The sequence below is a fragment of the Trachinotus anak genome, unplaced genomic scaffold, assembly GCF_046630095.1.
Source record: "Trachinotus anak isolate AG129_WGS33_773 ecotype Australia unplaced genomic scaffold, CSIRO_AGI_Tana_v1 ptg000003l, whole genome shotgun sequence".
Classification (NCBI taxonomy): Eukaryota; Metazoa; Chordata; class Actinopteri; order Carangiformes; family Carangidae; genus Trachinotus; species Trachinotus anak.
This window is the reverse complement of record NW_027273854.1, coordinates 4,189,223-4,196,769: the sequence shown is the minus strand read 5'-3', so window position 1 is coordinate 4,196,769 and position 7,547 is coordinate 4,189,223.

Below are 7,547 nucleotides of genomic sequence, written 5' to 3'. Positions count from 1 at the left end.
AAAAAAGAAGCAGAAAAAAACACAAACAGGTCCGTGAGAAGTCAGCACCTGTCAGTCTGAGTCACACACATTCAGTGGACGACTGTAATAAAGAAAAAGGCAGCACACCAACACAGCACACTGGGAATGAAACTCACACACTGGCTCTACTCCAACGCTCAGCTGATAACCATGTGGCTTTCACTGATAAAGTGGAGCAAACCAAATTCCTTAAAGCAGCACTGCAGCTTTGGAGAGAAGAAACAACCCATTCTTTCTGTTAATGAAAAGTTGAATCTCTAAACAACAGTGGAGGAAGAAGTAAAAGTAGAAATATCCCCTGATATAATACTCTAGTACAAGTAAAAGTCCTACGTTCAAGATTCTAGTTGAGTAAAAGAAACGTACAATCAACAAAACATAAAGTGTAAAAGTGTTGGCTGTAAAGGACGTGTTATATTATCATACACATTATTTTATTGGAATATCATTATTGATGCATTAACATGTATAGCCTGTTAATGCTGCAGCTATTCAAGGTGGAGATAATTTGAACTGCTTGGGTTAGTTTAATCTGTATCAATACATCATTCAGTTTGTAAACCTTTAATCTGCAAAGTAACTAGATGTCAAATACATGTAGTGGTTAATGTACTTAGTTATTTTCTACCATGATGCAGTCTTGCTATATTCAGAACATTTGAGGGTTTTGCTGCTACAGCCTTACTTTGTCTGGTTTGACAAGTAGCTAATGGTGGCTAACGCTAACTAATGTTAACCATAGACTGTATATAAAAATGTTAACTAACTTAAGATAGATACAGCTGTGTAAATGACATTGCTGAGTCAGTTTACCCATGGATGGATTAGTGAACAGGCCCAGGAGATCAGGGGGTGGCTGGGCCTCACCTAAAAAATGCGTGAGTAGGACGGTGGAGAGGGAGTCTGTAACCATAACTGTACAAAAGCGAACAAAAAGAACAATTTCACTTCATGGATAGAGGAGATGTGGAGAATGTTGCAGAAATCCCTGAAGTGTGAGAGGACGCCTGTGTGGGGCAGCGGCGCTGTGGAGGCACAGTGCCTAGATTACAAAAGCAGTTGTGCACTTGGCAGTGCAGGGACATTCACGTCAAAGCGCTCACTCAGCTGCACTCGGCTCAGCGCAGACACCCGGGGATCAGGCTGGAAACGCTGCTGACATGGCAGTGTCCTCACACACACAAGACAGCAGCAAAACATGGGCAGAACACGCAGCAGCACGGCAGCAGTGCTGGAGAGTAACTAAGTACTTTTACTCAAGTACTGTACTTGAGTACTCAAAGTTATGTTTATTTTCTGCTACATTACACTTCTCCTCCACTGCATTTTGAAGGCAAATATTGTCCTTTTTACTTTTTACTAAATTTATTTTATAGCTTCAGTTGCTGGTTACTTTGTACTGTAGATTCAGATTACAGTTTTTTGTAATAGGTAAAAGGGAGTCCCCTTTTTCAGAACTGTTCAGACAGATCTCTTTACCAACATGCAGCTCAGCACAACAGTTCTCAGTTAATCTCATGTGCAAAATGCACTAATGCAACCAAAACACCTTATGCATGTCTCAGGATCAGCACACTGACCTAGAACAACAACGGCAGGTAGCAGGTCTTTATTTCTTTGGCATAAACAAACGTTCCATTACAACAAAAACAAGGGTACTTCTTTATTGCATGGATTATGTTATCTTACTCAGTATCGACAAATGTGTGGTTAGCTGTTGTAAAAACCTGACAATGACAAATGTTTTTATGGAAATGGTCCAACACAAAGATAACGAGGAGCACAAAATCCTGCAAGTTGCCATCTTAAACATTTATTCTGTCTATTGTTAAATAAAAACCCAAAGAAAAACCTAACCTTTTCAAACTGTTCACTGAGCAATCTAACCCGTGTTCCTGGAGAGAAGAAATGTTTTTAACCCTGGAGACCAGAGGGCCCGTGGGTGCATCTTCACCCAGAGATTCCAACTAATCAGGTTCAATTACTGAGCCTAGAAACAAATGTTCAAAGTGAGACCACCTTTAAGAGAGTCTTCTATTTTTTCTTCTCCAGAGCACAATTTAAAAGAAGCGCTCCCTGAGCCAATGCTCGAGGGGCGTTCTAACAAGGCCCTGATTAGGGCTGGATTTGCAGCTTGCTGAGTTAATGTCAGATTGGCATAAAGAGTCCACGTGGGACCAGTGCGGGTGCAGGCCTGGGACCTGATTTGCTCGCCCTCCTCGCCTGTCAGGGATAATTGTTTAATGAAAGCGAAGGGTGTCCCAAATCCTGGCAGAGAGGGAGAATCAGAGAGCTCTTTAGTCAGAGCTCAAGGTCTCTCTTTAGGGAAAAGTGTTAGATCAGTGAGGGAGACTCTGATTCAATGAGCTGATTTTTCTGTAGGATGAATACTGGTTTAATAATGTAGTTGTCAGTAGCAAATTTACTGAAGTACTGTACTTGAATACAATTTTGAGATACTTGACATGATTATTTCTATATTTCTAGAGTTTAAGTTCTAGATTTCTAGACTTTAAGTTGTTCTTAAGCTCCTTTTTAGATAAAAAACTAATTTAAAATTATAAAATCTATTGTTTTAGCAACCAAAGAGACAGATATTGTCCCTGAGGAGTTGGCAGAAAATAAAAAGAAGATTAAAGCAGGGTGAATATTGGACTTACACTTGTCAGGTTGTCTCCAAATGAATGATAATGTTGCTCCGCAAGTGCTGGATGTGTAAATAAGCAAGTTTGCTTTGTAACAGTGACATTTTGTTAATGTTGTTTTCACAAGTGGCCAAAAAAAAAAATCTGTCATTGCAGGTTTAAAATAAGCATCAGTCTCCAGATCTAAAAAAGAAGCCAACAAAAAACTGTAGTTCCACGAATGACAACTTGAGGTTGGCACTGAACAATCCCCACGGTGAACCCCAATGCTGAACTTTACAGCAGCAGTACACGTTTCCAGCCTGGTACAAAAACAGTTTTGGTCCCCATGGCTACTTCCCCCCTTCAATACAGGGGGTGCATTTTTATATATATTATATTATTTTTATTTTTTATTATTATATATTATTTTTTGCGCTTAAATTGTATTCAGGCTTAAAGTTGAGGGTAATTTGGGGCGTGGCCTCTTTAAGTAACAGGTGGGTGCGTGACGTCACTGCTACTATCTGCTCTGCGTCACGTCGCTTCACTGACCGTGACCGTTAGGCAGTGGTTTTTATATTGCTGGTTCCTTTAGGAGGATTTTTCATGGAAATATCAGACAAATAATGTGGTTTGCCGGGTGGTTAATTGACTAACAGGACGCGATGAAGTCTGCTCCTGCTTTTTGAGGTGAAATTCTATTATTGTTTTATTTATATGTTAATACAAATTAGCAGGTATCTGCCGGCGCTAAACTTGCGCGGCTTGTTAGCTTAGCACTTGAACTAGCTTATTAGCCTTCGGGCAAGACCATGAATGTATTATAAGACCTGGATGCCGGATCTAAAAATGGCGCCCATTCAGTTCAATACAAGTTGCTCGTCTGGCACCTACACCGAAAAAGTTTCTGGCTTCCGGGTTACTTCCACGTTATGCGGCCCATAGAGACTGCGCAGTAGTGTCTCTCCCATCATTTGGGCAATGACAACGAGCGAAAAACGTTCTCGATCTGGCGCTGCGCGTTCACGAGTGCGTTCATTGTGTGCACATCCTCCTAAACTTTGATTTATCAGTCAAAAAACTGCTGCTGAGTGACTCTCAGGAAAATGGAGACAAAAAACATGTTTACAAGGTCTTTCACTTGCATTTATTTAGGTTTGTTACTCTGAGTTTACTGTGTGTGCAATCACCACTGGAAGTGATCACATACTCATCAACCTCATATCATTGTACAGGCTTTATATCTGAAATGAATTCAAGATCTAAACATCTTGCTGACTGAGAAGAAGAGTGCATTTAGTTGAGGGATCAAGGTGGAGCTGCAGAGGGAGCAGACTCAGCTGATGGAGATTCACACCCACAGATCAATTCTTTAAATCATACGTCTGGTAATTTCCATTGAGTTGTATTGATATAAGACACAGACGGGTAAAACAAGCTGCTGCCACTGCCCCAGACAGACAAAGTGACGAGAGACGAGGAAGTGACGTCCTCACTGATGAGATGAGACTGTCTCTCAGAATCTTATCACTTATTGTAATACATTTAAAAATCTTTAAATCTCATCTCTGGTCATTTCCTTACAGGGAACAAGCTACAACCACTGCCCCAGTGACAGAAACATTACAACTGACAAGGAAGTGACGTCCTCACTGATGACCTGCCTCAGTGAGAGGACTGAGTGCATTTTCATTTTGACCCTAAAGAGCGCAGCGACATGTAAATGTAAATGCAGTGGCCTGAGGAGCTGTTTGTTCATTATGTTTAAATACTGTCACTGCAGAGCAGGTTCAGTCTTTGAAAATCATCATTTTAATATGTTCGTAGATGAGTACACACATGAGTATGTGAAAATGAAAATGCAAATGGAGTACTGCATTTTCTTTTTAAATGATACTTAAATAAAGCGTCCTGTGGGAAGTGGGGTCACATGACTGCTGGGCTGAGCAGCACAGGTGGAGAGCTGGGCAGCTCACACAGGTGTCTTGAGTTTTCTTTGTTCTGTGTCCTGAGCTCATTCTCCGTTTGTCCTTCAGCTGAGCTGCTCTCACCTTTGTTCCCGAGTGAGTCGTTTATTTCATTATATTTCCTCAAGTCATGTGTATTTTGTTCAGTGGTACATTTAATCTCCTTGGTTTGTTCTCCCACCATTATATATTTTAAGCGATAATGTATGTACTGATTTTGATTTAGAATTGTTTGTTGGTTTATTCAAGATAAAGTGATAGAATTTGACCTGTGTGTTCGCTTTCTTTCATTTGTAGACATGTAACCACTCACACCTGACTGACTGCAAGCAAAAGATTAAAAACCTTCAGATGGAACCTGCTTGTCCTGCTTTGCTCACATTCATTCAGTCCAGTGTTTTATCCCAGAACACATACATGTGTCAGAAATCTCAAGTCTATCATGGATTTTTTTTCAGTTTCAAGTTTATATGATCATTTTATTGAAGTCTTCTATAGGCTTTTGTAATGACCTTAATGTTTATAATTGAGTCTGTTATTTTCCTGCACCAGATGCTTTGAGGACAGACCACTATAATCATGGATTGGACGCTACAATCATAATCCGGACTGTGCATTTAAAGGAGAACCCGACCCTTTGACAGAACTCACTGTTCTTATTCCTGTGCCTCAGAACAGTTTGGTCAGTATTTGTGAACATGCAGCTCTTCACTGAAGTTAGAAACCAAAGAGAGAACATTAATGTTCGATGTCGACCCGGTTTGCTCTTTAACAATGAACGGGGCTCTGATGTTGTGAGGCCATAAAATGTTTATATCATTTCTTGGCCTGAAATGAGATTCAAATTTCAAATTTTGTGCCCAATTTAAAGCCAAACGAGACGTGTTAGGAGGAACACAACACAGCTACTGTAGATTATAGGGTTAGCAAGGTAACTAATTTCCCCCAGTGGCTCAAATTAATTTCAGCTGTAGATGATGAGAACAAACCTTTGACTTTTTTAGTCGATCGTTCCAGAGTCTGTTTTTCTGCTGTATTTGTTCATTTGCTCTCAATGTGAGTGATTCAATTAAAGACTGATGCATTTCCTGCATTCCACATTTTCATTGATCACTGACAGATTTTAATCAGTGTTTTGATGGAAGACACAGCTGCTAACATTTCACAGTCAGTGCCGCTGTGTTGTCTCTGGAGGATTCTCTGATTTCCAGCTTTAGGACAGAGTGACGTGTTTTCAAACACAGACTTCACTGGTCCTGGGGCCCAGGAAGCACTGGTGACATTTAAGCCTTTTATTTATTCAAAGTTGCTTTCAAATGAATGAACTGTATGTTTATGAATGTTGTGATTATTATTTACTAGTAAGTTAAACTTAGTGTGTACTGTGCACAGCTGTTGTTGGGCTTCTACCTTCACTCACCGCTGCAGTTTATGAACTTTAAACATTTCCTTCACTGGCACTTCCTGTTGTTTCTGGCCTTCATGTTTGCTTTAATATTTCCCGTGTGTCCATGAGACAAACAGAAACACGCTGATCCTTGTGACAGTGTGGAGGCCGATGGAGCAGGAAGAGCAGAGGAAGCCGCAGAGCAGCAGAGAGCCGCTGTTTATCCGCTGCCCTCCTGCGCTGATTGGGCAGAAAACGCGCGTCTTCTTCTTTAAAAAGAAGCGACAAACAAACATGAGGCAGAAACTGAGGCTTTGCTCTGTCAACAGCCTCCAGCGGATCTGCTCCTCTGCAGCACCGAAGGTAAGAGAGTTCACTTTATTCCGTCAGAGCCTGTTTGGTTGGAGGATGAGTCCTTTGCATCATAAGAGAAATGAACTGAAATATTGATGCTTATTGTTTTGTTTGCAAAGAGGGAAACTCGGAACAAATGAGACGCTGAATATATTGAACAGAGTTTTTGTAGCTGCTGAATCTCTGAAGTGATGTTATTGTTGGAGACACCAGTGGTGAGCTGATGCAGAGACGATGTGACAGAAGTTGTGCTTTTGTTAAAATCTTTGTGCAGAAAACTGTAAAACTAGGGGTGGGCGATCTTACTTTGGCATATGATCAACTTTTAATATGAATGTACAAATGCCTTCATTAAAGCTGCTATATTTAGATAGCCCTGGTTAATGTCCAGGGTTAATGCTGCTAACCTGCCCACTGCCACCTGTTAAACAGCTTGCTAACCGCAGCTAGCCTGCAGCCTGGTGCATTTGGCTCACAGACATATATTATATTATATTAATTATATTATATTATATTATATTATATATTATTATATTCTTCACCTGAGCAGAACAAGAGCTGACGTCACCAGCCAATGAGACACCTGCGGTAAAGGCGGCACACAGGAGGCGGGGCAGCTGGTTAGCGGCTGGTTAGCAGCGACTTCACTGTCAAATCAAAGCGCTTATATATAAATACATATATATATATATATACACACCTCATAAATAACTGTGCTGTCCAGAAGAATCCTCCATATGAGCTCAGCCAGAAATGTGGTTGGTTGTGGCACAGTTTGTACATGTAAGACAACATTGTTGGAGGAAGAGCTGCTAGCTAGCTAACATCTGGAGCTGGTGTCAAAGCGGCGGAAGAAGACGTCGTTACTTCCGGTTAGTACTTTCACAATAAAATCAGTGGAAACAATGTAGATCGTGATAAAGCTCGAAGGATTGACATATGACCTTTGGCCAGATCGCCCACCCCTATGCTCAAAAATTACAAGTACACATTCTGACTCTTTTTTTTACTTAATCTGATTGGACAGCGACAATCCCACAAAGCAGAGTCCAATCAGAGAGCAGGTAGTTCCTTCACCTTCATCTCTGCCTATACCCTGAAAGGTGCAGTAGATTTTCAAGATGGAGGACAGCATGTGCTTGAAAACCTACTGTAATGTAAGGTTTTAAACATCTTTCCAGGACTCCTGTT